This window comes from Somniosus microcephalus, chromosome 2 (genome assembly GCF_052327205.1).
Source record: "Somniosus microcephalus isolate GS21.2 chromosome 2, FLI_Smic_1.0, whole genome shotgun sequence".
In the NCBI taxonomy this organism is placed as follows: Eukaryota; Metazoa; Chordata; class Chondrichthyes; order Squaliformes; family Somniosidae; genus Somniosus; species Somniosus microcephalus.
The window spans coordinates 35,655,978-35,672,399 of NC_140988.1; the positions used below are offsets into that span (position 1 = coordinate 35,655,978).

Here is a 16,422-nt window from a genome sequence, read left to right on the forward strand (position 1 = left end):
CACACAGGTCCTCACTGTTGCCACGCAGTCACTTGCTGGGCTCCTCCACACCCAGATTGAGGCAACGCGATCCCTCACTGCAGCCACCCTCTCTGCATCAGTTAGAATCACCCAGGGCCCTTCCAGTCCCATACAAGGCCAGGAATCAGTGGAGCATGCGATTGTGGCGGATGAGCCGAGCCGCTCCCCTCAGATAGCCAGTGTGTCGTCTGACCATGGTGCAGGTGTCCTCTCTCGGCAGGAGACCATTGCACATGCCAGCGCTGGGACGTCTGCATTGCAGCTGCCACCACCTGCAGGGCACACTGCTTCCAGCCATGGTCACATCAAGCATCCTGCGTCCGCACCCTCCAAGCCCAGAGGTCGGCCAGGCCGTACCTCAGGGGCTTCTACGCTTCCACACAGTGAGCAGGCGTCCCCCAGCCTTGAGCCCGCCACTGGGGTCCAATTACGTAGGAGCAGCAGGGTGGGAAGGGGCCGGGCGCGAAAGAGAAGTCATTCTCCCTCAAGGGGCCAGTTGTAGAGGGAGGTGCTGAGACATTTCTTTGTCCAAATTCAAGGACACCCTCACCTGTTGTTATATTTGCAGAAGGTTTGTTGAGTTTTGCGGCTTTGCCGAAGAGTTCACAGTTATTTAGTAACTTATGGTTTCTGTTAACATTACGTTGTTTTGCTGTAATGAAAGACTTTTGTGCCAATAAACAGAAGTTTCAATGTGGCATGGTGCACGTGACTACTTTCAGTGATGCTGGCATTCAGAGGCTGTCAAACATCCAAAGTGCGCATGAGTTAAGACTCTCATCATTCCGCCACAGGGGTCTCGAAACGAGTCCTGATGAGTCTCTGACGTATGGCCCTTGCACTTTCAGCAGCCCTTCCATCTTCCTCCTGCTCCTCCTCCTCCTCCACCTGCTCTTCCTCCTCCTCCTCTTCATCCTCCTCCTCCTCCACCTGCTCTTCCTCCTCCTCCTCCTCATCCTCCTCCTCCTCCACCTGCTCTTCCTCCTCCTCCTCCTCATCCTCCTCCTCCTCCACCTGCTCTTCCTCCTCCTCCTCCTCCTCCTCCTCCACCTGCACTTCCTCCTCCTCCTCCTCATCCTCCTCCTCCTCCTCCACCTGCACTTCCTCCTCCTCCTCCTCATCCTCCTCCTCCTCCACCTGCTCTTCCTCCTCCTCCTCCTTCTCCTCCTCCTCCTTCACCTGCTCTTGCTCCTCCTCCTCCTCATCCTCCTCCTCCTCCACCTGCTCTTCCTCCTCCTCCTCCTTCTCCTCCTCCACCTGCTCTTCCTCCTCCTCCTCCTCCTCCTCCTCCTCCTCCTCCTCCTCCACCTGCTCTTCCTCCTCCTCCTCCTCCTCCTCCCCCTCCTCCGCCTGCTCTGCTGGTCGTTGAGGGACAGCTGGAGTTGGCTGGGTGCGTCGATTCGCCAAGTTGTGGAGCATTCAACAGATGACGACGATGTGTCCCACTTGCTGCGGTGAGTACTGCAGGGATCCCCCCGAATGTTCCAGACATCGGAAAGGCTTTTTGAGAACACCAATAGTGTGCTGTTTACTGTGACTGGTCGCCTGATGGCCGCTGCTGATCAGCTCTTCTGCTGGAGTGTCGGCCACACGGAGTGTTGTCATCAGCCATGGCCAGAGAGGATAGCCCTTGTCCCCAGTAAGCCAGCCTCGTCTTCGAGTCAGCCCCTCAAAAAGGTTACAAACTGAGGTCAACCGCAGGATAAAGACATCATGGGAAATGCGCGGTGACTGCCATGATGATTTGGCGGTGGTCACAGACCAGCTGCATGTTGAGGGAGTGGAGCCCCTTGCGGTTGCGGAACTCCTAAGGATGATGGCATGGCGCCCTCAAAGCCACGTGTGTGCTGTCAGTCGCCCCCTGCACCATGGGGAAGTCCGCAATAGAAGCGATACCCTGCGCGTGCTCCGCCTGCTTGTGCAGGGTCAGAGGCAAGGTCATGAATTGACGCCTTCGCCTATAAAGGGCATCTGTAACTTGCCGGATGCAGCAGTGGACTGCAACCTGAGCGACAGTCGCAATGTCCCCAATGGCTGACTGAAAGGATCCGTTGGCATAAAAATTGAGGCCATCAGTCAGTTTAGCGATCACGGACAGAGAGGTTCTGCACCGTTCACGCGGCTGCAGATCCTGACCAAGCAGGTGGCACAGATCAGTAACAATGTCCCTCCGGAATCGGAGCCTTCCCAAACACTGCTCCTCCGACACGTCAAGGCTTGTCACCTGCTGCCTAAAGACCCTCGCAGCATCCCGTTGGTTTGGCCGACCTCCATTGCCCCTCCTCCTTCTGGCCAATCCCGGCCCTGTCTCCCGCCGTCCCTCTGCCCCTTCACAGTGTTGGGCGATGAGGCCGTCGCCCTACAAAGAAGCTCCCATTCCGATGCCAGTTGGTCAAAAGGCTTTTAGGTGTAGTGCTGCAAGTGCTTCGGTTTGAAGGTCCCAAGTACTGTAAAGCTCAATTCCCAAAACTCCGCTCCACAGTAGCTCGCCAACTCTATCCAGCAGCGATCGCAATGAGCAGGCCAAGTGGCTGAGGATTCTGCACAAGAGCTGTCCCCTTTAAATAGCGCCCCCCTACTCTGAGAAGGGCCTGCTAGCCCTCCCTCGAACTGTCACTAATAGCGCTAGGAGTTAAGGCTCCGGGCGCCACCCAATATGCGCTCAGGCGCTCCTAGAAGGCGTTGCATACTGAAATTACATCATGATCTGCTTGCGCTCGCGGGCATGCGCAAACACTTAGCGCAGGCGCTAAATGTATAGTCAATATCTGAGTTGTCGCTATCTTCATAGCGTCCGCCCCAACATAGGGCATCGCTGCAATTCTAGGTCTCTTTAGGCGCTCAGCGCCGGCGCTACCAACCGAATTTCTAGGCCTTTGTAGTTTGAAAACCAGACAGGACTTTGAATTATGTATTAGATCAAATTGGAGACAAATCTAAACCCAGTTAGGCCTATAGTTAAGGCCATCAAGCAGTTTGCATAAATAATCGGGAACAAATTAAGGAAGCCATCGAGGCTGGACAGGCCCATCAAGGTGCATTCCTAACAAAACAAGTCAATTATCGGGCCAGTAGATGCGATTACCGGCCATCTAAAAACAGTTAGTATAGACTGCTACCATTATTTAAAATAGCCCGCCAAGATTAAGACAAAGAACTAACCTGATTTGGCGCGCAGATAAGGGCCATCCATAGGAATATAATTGAAGGCCCCGGGTAGCAATCTCTCTTCTTCTCTCTGGCCTCTCCTTGCTCCTCGCCCTCGTGGCTGCTGCTTTTTCCCTGTCTCGCGCTTACCCCCTGGCCACTGCCCATGCCTCTCCCCACTCCATCTGGAATCGCCCAGGCACTACATCGGGCGGACATGGACAATCCAGGCCAGGCGAGGCGAGGAGGCAAGACGAAATGAGGAGGCGAATTGAGGAGACGAACTGAGGAGACGAACTGAGAACATGACTGAAGACAAGCTTCGAATGATCGGGCCTTCAGTCTCAGCTGACCTGCGACTATCTTTATATAAACTCAAACTCTCGGCCAAGGAAGAGGAACCATCATCCCTGCAAGGTAAAGTACCCAAGCGGAGACTTTAACTTTGGGGTACGTGTACCTGGACAATGCCCTTGCAGTACTCGGAGACCACGTGACGACAGCAGGCTCCAGAGAGCACAAAGAGCGAACCCCAAACCCCACCGCTGTTTTGAGTTCAGCAGACCCTTTTGACTGGTGAGCATAAATTCTGGCCCCTCATAGCTTAATCTAGTTAGGTATAGGGGGTGGGATAAGGATAAGGGGATTGTTAAGATAGTTGTTTTCCCTCGATGTGCTGTGTGTTCCCCATTCCCTGTATAAGTATAGTTATTTGTATTTGCCTGTAATTTTATACACCAGTAACTTCTCATAAGACTGTGTTATTTTTCCTGTTCAATAAAATCTTGAGTTTTGCTTACATCCAAACCACCTGTCTACTCGAGTCTTTTCTGTATCGCCGCCTGTACCTAAGTCCGGTGTCTAGAACCCAGGGGCGTGGGAGCGATTCGAACCGCTCATAAACAGTCAGAGGCATAACTGACTGGGCGTACGCACCAAACACCACCACACGCCACCCCCTACAAGATAGACAGATTTTTGAACGATAAGTGAGTCAAGGGTTATGGGGAGCGAGCTTGGAAGTAGAGTTGAGGCCAAGATCAGATCAGCCATGATCTTATTCATTGGCGGCACAGGCTCGAGGGGCCAAATGATCTATTCCTGCTCCTACGTCTTATGTTCTTATGTTTTATGTAACTCCTATTTTGCATCCCGCTGGCCAGCTGACTGATCGAAACAGGTGGATAACGCCCACTGGCCAGGTTTGGGCAGATCAAAATCACGGGAGCCCAGAGGCTACTTGCCAGCACCAATGTTAGTCAGGGGGAGGAAATGTGGCCATTTCGCAGGTGGAAAGGTGGGGGGCGAACCTGGGGCAGCACAGGCTCAGACCTGCCATGTGGGGCCTGGAGGAGTACTCCTGCTCTTCCTGGCCTCACTAAAGAATGTTTCTGGCTTACCTTAGAGGTCTCCCTCTTCTTCCCCACCAGGTTTTGCTGAGCAGGGCATCCATTGCGGGCACCCCACTCAGTAGGCCATTAAAATGCCATTATGGTCCTAATGAAATTATAGGACCCCAACTTACATGCATTGATGAGGCCCCTACCTCAGTCAGGCAGGCACGTTGGCCACCAAAAAAAAGAGCCTAGTTAAGATGGTGGCAAGTGGGAATCAAGCGAGAACGGGGTGGTATTTCTTTGCACAACTATTTTAACGACACACCCATCCCATTCCCCCCAGGCAGGATGGGTTACGATTTCTCCTTGAGATTCCAGACATTGTGTGGTGTTTCTTTGCGTTATTTTGGTCCAACTATAAATTAAATTGTGAGGTTCTCCACAGTGTGTGGTAATTCCTAAAGATTTAAACATGCTCATTAGACAACAGACACTTCTGGAAATGTTGTATTGACGTGGCCATTTAATTAAGCAGATAATTAATTATTTAAATCTGTTTAGCTGCTGTTTTTATTTTCTCTTTTAAATATAAATTTCTCCAGCTTGCTTTTTCCCCTGTTTATTGATGGCTTTCCCTTATTATGTGGCAGGTCAGCTGTGGCTCAGTTGGTAGCACACTGGCCTTTGCATCAAAAGGTTGTGGGTTCAAGTCCCACTCCAGGGACTTGAGCAGAAAAAAGCTAGGCTGACACTCCAGTACAGTGCTGAGGGAGTGCTGCACTGTCGGAGGTGCCATCTTTCGGATGAAACGTTAAATGTCTGCTCTCTCAGGTGGACGTAAATATCCCATGGCACTGTTTCGAAGAAGAGCAAGTGAGTTATCCCCGGTATCCTGGGCCAATACTTAGCCCTCAATCAACATAACAAAAACACATTATCTGGTCATTATCACATTGCTGATCGTGGGAGCTTGCTGTATGCTAATTGGGTGCCGTGTTTCCTACATTACAACAATGACTACACTCCAAAATTGGCTGTAAAGTGCTTTGAGATGGCCAGTGGTTGTGAAAGGCGCTATATAAATGCAAGTCTTTCTTTTCTTTCAGATGCTGGTTTGACACCCATAGTTCCCTTAAAGTGGAGGGAGTCGACAACATGGGGTTATACTGATGGCTCTGATTTGCCTACCATGCAGAATTTTTCCCTCCTTAACAGAGGTGAATTGTAACCCTCCAAACACCTCCCACCACTGCGGCTCAATCAGCATAGATCAAGGATCGAACCTGGGAACTTTTATGTCTTCATGACTCATTTCCATACCACACGCATTTACCAACAGAGCCATAGAGATATCAGATAGATTGTAGCTAACTTTTTTCTGCGAAGAGTAGCTTTTAGTCAATTGCTGTTGTTCAGCCAGCAGTAGTGTGTCATTTCCTGAAAATGGATAGAAGCTAATGTCATTTACAAGTATTGTCAATGAGCATTTCGGTCAGGATGAATGATGATCGTCTTAATTTTTGTTTCAAAGTGTTAATTCAGAATGCAGTTTACTTTCTAAGCCAGTGCTAGGTGAGTTTCTATCATCATTCTCCCCACATAGTTTGTTTCACAGAAAGACCGGTGGAGACTTTCAAAAGAAAGAAAATCTTTCATTTATGTAGTGCCTTTCATGACCTCAGGACATCCCAAAGCACTTTATAACCAATGAAGTGCTTTTGAAGTGTAGTCACTGTTCTAATGTAGGGAACCATGGCAACCAATTTGCGCACAGCAAGCTCCCGCAAACAGCAATGTGATAATGACCAGATAATCTGTTTTAGTGATATTGATTGAGGGATAAATATTGGCCAAGACAACAGGGAAAACGCCCCTACGCTTCTTCAAAATAGTGCTATGGGATCTCTTACGTCCACCTGAGAGGGCAGATGGGGCCTTGGTTTAACATCTCATTTGAAAGCTGCACCTCTGACAGTGCAGCACTCCTTCAGTACTGCACTGGAATGTCAGCTTAGAAAGCAAGAGGGGCATGTTTACACCATGTGCAGCTTGTACATCAGAAGAGATTGTGAGATGAGGGGGAAGGGGAATGTGAGAAGGAGGATAATGTATGAGGATTCTGGCATCTTGTATTCTTTCAGCCCCACCACTGGCCAAAGGCTCAGCCATGCCCCTGCTAAGAATGGCTAGCACCATTTCCTCCAAGGGGGTGAGATGAAGCTAGGGATGGGAGGTGTGCCTCATGTTTGGTAGAGATTGTTGGTAGGTGAGTGATGGGGCCATGGGCATGAACTTTATAAGTGACCCCTGAGGCTCTATGGTCGTTCATTGAGAAGTGTGTGAGGCTAGTGGTGCAGTTGGTAGGAGACGTCTTTTGAAGATGCATTCACTGACCACTCGTCTGAGGTCTTGAAACTTCTTTGGGCAGTGGAGCCAGGTCCTGGGGATGACAATGCTGGCAGTGATGGCCTCGGCGATCTGGTCCCACATCCTGCGAGGGCCTCCTGGCCCCCTATGGTAGAGGACATCTCTTCCAGTGTTGGCCCCTTGCACAAAGCTCGGGTGCTGCATCTGTGACCTTGGGTGCCCTTTCCCTGGCCTATTGAGCCACTTGTGTTAGTGCTGAAGCACTTTTACAATTTTATACGTGCCAAAGGCAGTTCAGCTTTAAGAGATGAAGATTGCCTAGTTTAAAATGATTCTTAATTTTTTTTCAGAAGGCAGTTGAGCTTTAAAGGTTAGAGACTGCCTTTTTTTTGAATGATTTTAAATTTTTTCTTCAGAAGGTTGTTCACCTTTAAGAGCTCAGGACTGCTTTCAAAAATGACAGCCTTGCTTTAAGAGAATGCAGCCTCGCTTCAGTGACGCTACAGGGACGGGACATTGGACCTCCTGCTGAGCGCACAATGTGAAGCAGCGCATTCGTCACTGGGCTGTGCGCTAAAATCATTCAGATCAGCAGGCAGCACCAGAATAACGTGCTGCCTGCGCTTTCTAAACGTGTGCGAGCAAATCTCGCCTCACAGTGCCACCGCCTGTTATCGGGCCTTATCAAATATCTAGGCCACTGTGTTTAATTCTTAAGTGCATAACATTAACAAGCTCCTGACCAATTCAAATCCCAAGACAAAATGCAGTTAATTCATTAGATCCGTTATTTTATGGAATATTATAGAAGTGTCCAAGCTTTTGTCTTGGTAGGCCACATAGATGCTTACCGTAAAGCATCAGGGGTGACTTATAAAGTTCATGTCCATGTTCCCATTAATTTGCATATATCTCAAGTTGTTGATGATAGTAGATCTTGGTGTTTGTATTTAGAATTTATCCATCAATGAGGCAACAATGCTAAAAGAGCCCTTCCTAAACCTCCAAGCCCACAAACTTCAAACAAGATAAACCAGTTAATAAGAAATAGAAGCAAAAATAAAACTGTGTTGCCCGAGCTTCATTTTCAAATTGCCGGAGCTCAGAGGTTGCATATGGCCCTATTGCCATAGGTTAGACAACCCTGACACATGAAGCACATTGCACCAAATTAATCATTAAGAATCGAGTAGAAGATAGTCCCAGATGCCTATAGCAGGTCATTGCTGAGAAAGTAAATACTTCTGACGAATAAAATGAAAGCTAGCACACTGTAGCAGGGATCCAGCGAACTCTCCACCGAATTGTCACTGCACAGCCTGATCCCCTTCTCATTACCAGATTCAAATGAAAGGGCACCAGCAGAAACATTGACCTACCTTTTCACTTTTGAGAAGATAACGCATCTAGTATGTACGTCCACATTTTATGTTTCTATTTCAGTATTCTGCCATTTGCAATTTTCATCTTTTTATCTCCTAGATCCAGCAGAAGGTTAGCAAACAACCCAGCAAGCTTCAAACCAGCTTCAACCTTTATTCAACAGAGCAAAGCTTAAATCACTTCCAGCAACCAATACCAGACATATTCCATCCACATTTCACATAACGATGTATTTTAAGCAAATAAAATCAAGTCAATTTGGCGTTTCGATTTAATACCCTCTTTAGGCCAAGCAAAATATTATCCACAATAGCACACCATTTCTCCCACCACATCATTACATCTGTTACCAGTTATAGGGGGATAAATTGGGTTGCTTTGCACCTCCATTAGCGCCCTAAGAGGGCGCTAATAGGGCGCAAAGCAACTAGTGCCTGGGCGCGGCGCCGCCCATGCCTCCCACGAAATTCAGCGGGAGGTTAGTGGTGGTGTTATAACCAGTAGCGCCCCGCGGTGTTGCGCCGCCAGCGATGACATCATCACCATGCGCAGTGCCCCGCTCGCACTCCGGCCGCGATCTTCGGGAGCATCCCCTGACTTGCTGCTGGACGCCTCCTGAACCGCCCCCCCCCCCCCGGCGGAGTGCCAGCTGCGCTCCAAGAGCCCGGCACTTCTCTTGAGTGCCGGGCTCTTTTGCCGGCACTCCCGTTCCCTGGGGGCCCAGCTGGGCCCCGGGTCGTGCTACGCAAGGCCCCTCCCCTTTAATAAGGGGAGGAAGGCCTGCAATACTGCGGCGCGACATGCCACAGCGCACGGCGTTGCGGCACATAGCGCCGCGATACTGACTCGCAGCGCCCCAAGAGGGATGCGGGGTGTTTCCAGTAGTGCCCCGCTTCCCTCTTGGGGCGCAAGTACTCAATTTCTGGTGCGGGGACGCTAATTTTTCCGGGCCGCTAAAAGTAGTGCCCCGGCGAAGTTAGCGCTCCAAATGGGGCACTACTCAATTTTTTGAATCTGTGTAGCTCGAACAAGAGTGAAGACCATCCAACCTGAGGAACAGGCTATAAGGGTGAAAATTCATATGTGCTGAAAGTGTGCAGTGTATCCAAATTTGTTGGGGATTTAGTGAAAATAATTTTTACCTTCAACGCTTGGGTGAAAAAACTGGCAGAGCAGATTGCCCACCTGTTATAGAACCCGTCTGATTACCCCCAGTGACTGCTTTCATTTCCCAGACACTTTGGGTTGTCACAAACACTTCATTTACTCCATTTGGTGCAAAAATACACCAATAAACTAAACAGTGGAGCATCGTATGTATGTTTAAAGAAGTGCGGGGGGTTGTTCTAAGATGAGGGCGTTATCCAAAATGAATTGGAAAGTCTTATGAGAAAGAAGGATAAAGAGAGAAAGATTAAGACAAGAGCCCAAGATCTGAGAAATCAGGAACTGAGAGAGGAAATAATTTGGGTGCTTTAGCATTTATACCTCAGCCTGAGAGCTATCAATCAACAGCAACTAAAAAGGACAGCTCCACAAATTCACATGTACATATTTAAATTTGGAGTATATATTGCAGCACTGGATTTCTGCATAATTCCCGTGCACTCAAAAGTAAAGCTAGGTCAAACAAACACTTGCAGAATTGAGTGGACCTTAAAATCAAGTTGTTATATGGGGAGGGCCAGTGGCTCTGATGATTTGTCCCTATCTTAGTTATCTCCTCTAGCTTTGTGGGTCTATATGAACTCTCTGCTCCTATAACACTGGGTTACTCCTTGCCCCGACTCCCTCTGCTCCATCACTGAGGGTCACTTGATTAACCAATTGATGTGCCAAATAACTGCCCGAATCCGAAGTTAAAGCTTAAGACTGAAGCCTTTTATTAAATAAGAATCATGGCAGAGTTAACAGAGTCCATCATTGACCGAGCCCTTGGTAGAACATACCAGAAGAGGGGCGGGGCCAGGGAGGAGCATTAGTGGTTCCCCCTAGTGGAACATTCCAGACATTGCAAGTGCAAGTACAAATATCAGAACACAGTTATTTCATCACATTCACCCCCTGCTATAGATTCAGTCTATCAGGTGGTCTGATAATCCTCTGGGAATGACGTAACTCTTGCTGAGGCTCCTCCCGGAGTACTAACTCCGGTTCATTCGACTTCCCAGAATCATCAGTATTTTCCACACTGAAGGTTTGTGTCTCTGAAGGTCCAATACCACGATTGAAAACTCTACTCTCAGAGTCGAACTCTTTTCGAGCTCCAGCAGGTGCATGATCTTTAATAGAGACCGTATCCTCTCGCCCATCCAAATATTGAATATACGCATACTGGGGATTAGCATGGAGGAGTTGTACTTCCTCCACCAGTGGATCAGTCTTGTGGCCTCTCACATGTCTGCGCAACAACACAGGGCCCGTGGCCGTCAACCATGTGGGTAACGATACTCCATTAATAGCTTTTCTTGGAAAACTAAACATCCTTTCATGAGGGGTGGCATTCGTCGCTGTACACAAAAGAGACCTTATGGAATGCAGCACGTCTGGCAGGACATCCTGCCAGCGAGAGGTCGGCAGGCCTCGTGACTTCAGAGACAGTACGATAGCCTTCCACACTGTCGCATTTTCTTTCTCGACCTGCCCATTACCACGAGGGTTATAGCTGGTAGTTCTACTCGTTGCAATCCCCTTCGATAGCAAAAACTGTCGTAATTCTTCGCTCATAAAGGAAGAACCCCTATCACTATGTATATAGTTAGGCATGCCGAACAAGGAAAACAGTTGCCAGAGGCATTTAATTACAACAGCACTAGTCACATCCGGACAGGGGATAACAAAAGGGAACCGAGAGTACTCGTCTATAATATTAAGAAAATAGACATTACGGTCGCTCGATGGAAGGGGACCTTTAAAATCGAGACTCAAACGCTCAAATGGTCGAGTTGCTTTAATAAGATGAGCTGGCTCGGACGGCTTATAGAAGCGGGGTTTGCATTCAGCACAAACATGACAGGTTCTGGTCATTGTCCGGACCTCCTCAATAGAGTAGGGTAGATTGTGGGACTTAATGAAGTGGTTCATTCTGGTAACCCCAGGGTGGCAGAGTGCGTCGTGGAGACTTTGAAGCTTATCTGTACCTAGACTGGCACATACTCCTCGTGACAAAGCATCCGATGGCTCATTAAATACTCCAGGCCTGTACTGAATATCATAGTCATATGTTGACAGTTCTATTCGCCATCTTAAAATCTTATCATTTCTGATCTTGCCTCTCTGCTTAGTGTTGAACATAAAGGCCACAGATCGTTGGTCAGTAATGAGCGTAAAACGTTGGCCAGCGAGATAATGTCTCCAATACCTGACTGCTTCAATAATTGCCTGTGCCTCCTTTTCCACTGAAGAATGTCGAACTTCTGGTCCTTGCAATGTACGAGAGAAGAAGGCTACTGGTCTACCAGCTTGGTTAAGAGTTGCTGCCAACGCAAAATCAGATGCATCACTTTCCACTTGAAATGGGATCTTCTCATCCACGGCACATACCACTGCCTTCTCTGTAGTGTCCGTGTGTAGATAAAGACACTGAAGACAGGAGTTGGTTCATAGGTATTTACTAAGCAAGTCTGGGGGGGGGTTTCTAAAGGATATACACAATACACAGGCTTATATAGCCCAAGTGGCAATTACCGGCATTACGCACACCTGGGGCTCTTAAAGGCACATACACCATAATTGCTCTTAAAGGCACATACACCACAATTCCTCCCCTTCTAGCTAACTAGTACATCATATTTTAAGTAATTATTAATTACATGTTATATGCAAAATAATATACATTGCTGTATTAATTAATTATAAGTTAGTCTCTCAGGAGGCTTCCTGACTCGGTCCGGATAACGCCTCGGGGGTGTAGTAGTTTCTGGTGGTGTAGTAGGTTCTTCTGGCAAGGCTGATTCGGCTTGAAGGCCAGTGTCGGGTTCATCGGGCTCCAGTATCACCGGATCGGAGGTAGATATGGGTATCTCTACTTCATCGTTAGATGTATAGAGTGGTGGTGTAGGTTGTCCCTTTTCGGATGACTTGATGATTTGGTCAGCATGGCACCTTATTATGCTGTCTCCGATGTCCACGGTATACATCAGTGGTCCTAATCGTGTGCAGATAGTTCCAGGCTGCCATTTCTCGGTACGGTAGTCCCGGGCCAAAACCGGTTGGCCTATCTGGAAGGCCCTAGTTGGCCTTTCATTCATGCCCTGAAACTGCCGGTTCTCCACGTCCCTTCGGATGTTGGGCTTGACCAAATCCAGCCGGCATCTTAGGTTTCTATTGAAGAACATCATGGCGGGAGTTTGGTTAGTAACCATATGCGTTGCATTCCCATATGCAAATAAGAAGTTATCCATCTTGTGCTGAAGTTTTATGTCTTCATTACCCATGGCCTTGATGGCCTTCTTGAAGGTCTGGACAAACCTTTCAGCCAATCCATTGGTGGCGGGATGGTATGGGGCGGACGTGTAGTGCTTTACCCCATTGTTCTTTAAGAACTTTCTGAATTCTTCGGACATAAATTGCGGTCCATTGTCAGAACATATCTGCTCCGGCAGCCCATTCCTGGCAAATATGGTCCTTAATACTGTGATGGTTTTTTCCGTGGTGGTGGAGGACATCTTTATTACCCCCGGCCACTTGGAGTGTGCATCAACTGCGATTAAGAACATTGAGTCCATAAATGGACCAGCAAAGTCGATGTGCACCCTTTGCCAGGGAGATGAGGGCCACTCCCATGGATGTAGAGGGGCCTGTGGCGGAGCATTTTGGACCTTCTGGCATCCTAGGCAGCTCTTGGTCATGTCTTCGATGTCTCCATCGATACCTGGCCACCATACAAACGCCCTAGCTAGGTTCTTCATTTTCACTCCACCCAGATGCCCCTCATGAAGCTCCTTTAGCACTTTATCCTGGAGTTTGGGTGGAATCACCACTCTGGATCCACACATCAAGGTTCCTCGGCACACTGACAGCTGTTCACTTCTTTGCGAGAATGCTGGCAACAGTGGTTCGCCATGTGCTGGCCATCCCTTCACTGTTAAATCGTAGACCCGTGAGAGAGTAGGGTCATTTCTTGTCTCCCTTTCAATGGCTGAATTTGTCACTGGTAGACATTCCACTATGGTAGAGTGGAATATCTCTACTGGGTCTACTGTAGGTGCCTCTTCTATCGTTGGCAACGGTAGGCGTGATAAACCGTCAGCATTCCCATGCTGTTTTGACCCTTTGTATTCAATGTTGTATTGGTGTGCCCCTAGAAAAAGGGACCACCTCTGTAGTCTTTGTGCAGTCATAATGGGGACACCTTTTTTAGGGTTGAATATGGAGATGAGGGGTTGATGGTCAGTCAGCAAGGTAAATTTTTGTCCGTGTAGGTAATGGTTGAATTTCTTCACTCCCCATACCAGGCTGAGTGCTTCCCTGTCTATCTGGGCATAGTTACGCTCAGCTGAGTTCAATGAGCGTGACGCAAAAGCTATCGGCCGTTCCGAGCCATCAGGGAATCTATGGGACAATACTGCTCCTATGCCGTAAGGGGATGCATCGCACGCCAGTCTGATTGGTAGTGATGGGTTGTAATGAGCCAAAATTTTCTCGGATGTGATTAAGTCTTTACATTTATGGAAGGCACGTTTACAGTCTTCGTTCCATTTCCAAATCACTCCTGTCTGTAGAAGATCATTAAGAGGGTGTAGAATAGTTGATAAGTTCGGTAAAAATTTATGATAGTAATTTATTAATCCCAGGAATGACCTTAATTGTGAAACATTCTCAGGTGCTGGGGCTTTTATAACTGCTTCAATTTTTTCAGGTGACTTATGCAACCCTTCCTTATTAATTATGTGGCCACAATATGATATCTGATTTTGAAAAAATTCGCACTTGGGGCGATTTGCTCGTAGGCCCCGTTCTTTCAGCCTAGTGAGCACCTGCTCCAAATTGGCAAGGTGCTCGTTGTCATTTTCTCCTGTTATAAGGATGTCGTCTAGGTAGCATTGAGTCCCCGGAATCCCTTGCAGGACTTGCTCCATAGCTCTTTGCCAGATAGCCGGAGCTGATGCTATTCCAAAAACCAGTCGATTGTACTGGTACAGGCCTTTGTGTGTGTTTATTGTGAGATACTTTTTAGAGGTCTCCTCAACCTCCATCTGTAGATATGCCTGTGCAAAGTCAATTTTTGTGAAACGTTTCCCTCCGGATAGTGAGGCGAAAATATCTTCTATCCTCGGAAGAGGATACTGTACCATGTGAAGGACCGGGTTTACAGTCATCTTAAAGTCCCCACAGATGCGAATTTTTTTCTGTTCCTCAGAGTTATTTTTCAATGTTTTTTTCATGACTGGAACGATGGGTGTTGCCCATTCGCTCCAATCTATTTTGGATAATACGCCTGCCTTTTCCAAATTCTTCAGCTCTGCCTCGACTGCCGGACGTATTGCGTATGGCACCGGTCTTGCCTTAAAAAATTTTGGAATTGCTGTATCTTCCACTTTTATTGAGGCGGTGATGCCTTTCAAGGTTCCTAGTTTCTCTTGAAACACTTCTTTGGCGTTGGCCAAGATGTCTTTTAATCGTTCAGGTATGATGTCATCATTGTTTTTTTCCTTACTGGTCACCGTCAGTGCCTGAATGGAGTGCCAGTCTAAACGTATCTTCCTTATCCATTCACGTCCCAACAATGGTGGACCACCATCTTGTAGAATGTATAAATACAACTTTTGTATTTCTTTGCCGCTGTATACCACAGGCACCCTTATTTTTCCTTTGGGGTAGACTTTCTGCCCGTATATTTTTTTAAGATAATGGATGTGTCTTTTAGAGGTATATGCGAAAATAGCCTCTCGTAATCTCGTCGATTTATTACGGTTAGAGCTGATCCTGTATCTAGCTCCATTTTAACTGGGGACCCTGCTTTTGTGAGGGTAACCCAAATGGTTTGGTAATCCTCTTTGGCAAGTACATTATGTAATTTGAGACAGCTTAGTCTCTTGTTTCCGGAGTCGCTATCGCTATTCTGGTCTTCGGAGCTACTGTCCGCCATCATTTGTACCTTCCTGTACTTTTCTTTATTGATTCTTTGTTTTCTGTCAGTGGATTTATTTTGTCCAGATTGGCATACCCGTGCAATGTGTCCAATCTTACCACATTGCCTGCATGCTTTGCCCTTGAACCAGCAGTCCCTCTGGTTATGGGTGGATCTGCCGCAGCGATAACATCTTCCGAACTCCTGTGTCATTTTATGGGTGCCGAAGTCCTGTGTCTCTTGTTGTATCTCTGCAGCTCCTTTTGCTGCTGCTTCGTATGATACAGCCATACTGAAAGCTTTGTCCAATGTTAAATCTTTTTCAGAAAGCAGTCTTTTTTGTGTTCCTTCACTTAAGAGACCGCAAACAAATTTGTCTCGAAGATAATCCGATAGTCCTGCTCCGAATTGGCAGTACTTTGATAGCTTTCTTAATTCGGTTAGGTAATCAGCGTTACTTTCATTCTTGTGTTGATTTCTCTTGAAGAACTTGAATCGTTCCGCTATCAGCAGCGGTGTTGGGTTTAAATGCTCCTGCCGGGTATCAACAATTTCTTTAAAAGTCTTGTCCTTTGGTTTGGCTGGAGTGATTAAATTTCGTAACAGCCCGTATGTCTTCGCGCCCATTAAGTTCAAAAGTACTGAAGCTTTTTTTTCATCTGTTATTCCATTTGCAGTGCAATAAACCTCTACTCTTTCCACGTATGTGGTCCAATCTTCTATTTCGCCATCAAAAGCCTCAATATTACCAGATTTAGGCATTTCAGAAAAGATATGGCGCTTCCCGCGCTTTTTTTTTTTCTCTCTGTAGCAACGATATGGCGCTTCCCGCGCTTTCCCGCCGCTGCTACCAATAACAACGCTGTTTATTCACTGTTGGAGACTCGTTCCCGACGGAGGTCTAAACGCTGACCTGCTTGCCGCGCCGGCCGTCTCTCGAGTGCACCCTCCCAGTCCGTTATTGCTTGCCTCCGATTTCGCTGCCTGTCTCAGCTGTAGAGCCCGCCGCTGGAGCTCCAGCCTGACGCCCAGGAAGGATTAGCGCAGTACCTGTCACCAGCTTGGCCAGCTGGTGAAACCATAGTTTCTCTTACT

The 16,422-nt window shown here is 47.7% G+C and overlaps 1 pseudogene; it reads right to left on the reverse strand.

Moving 5' to 3' along the window:
• Window positions 1-8,306: 8,306 nt before the first annotated feature.
• Window positions 8,307-16,422, reverse strand: part of LOC147122650 (uncharacterized) — a 48,341-nt pseudogene continuing 40,225 nt past the window's right edge.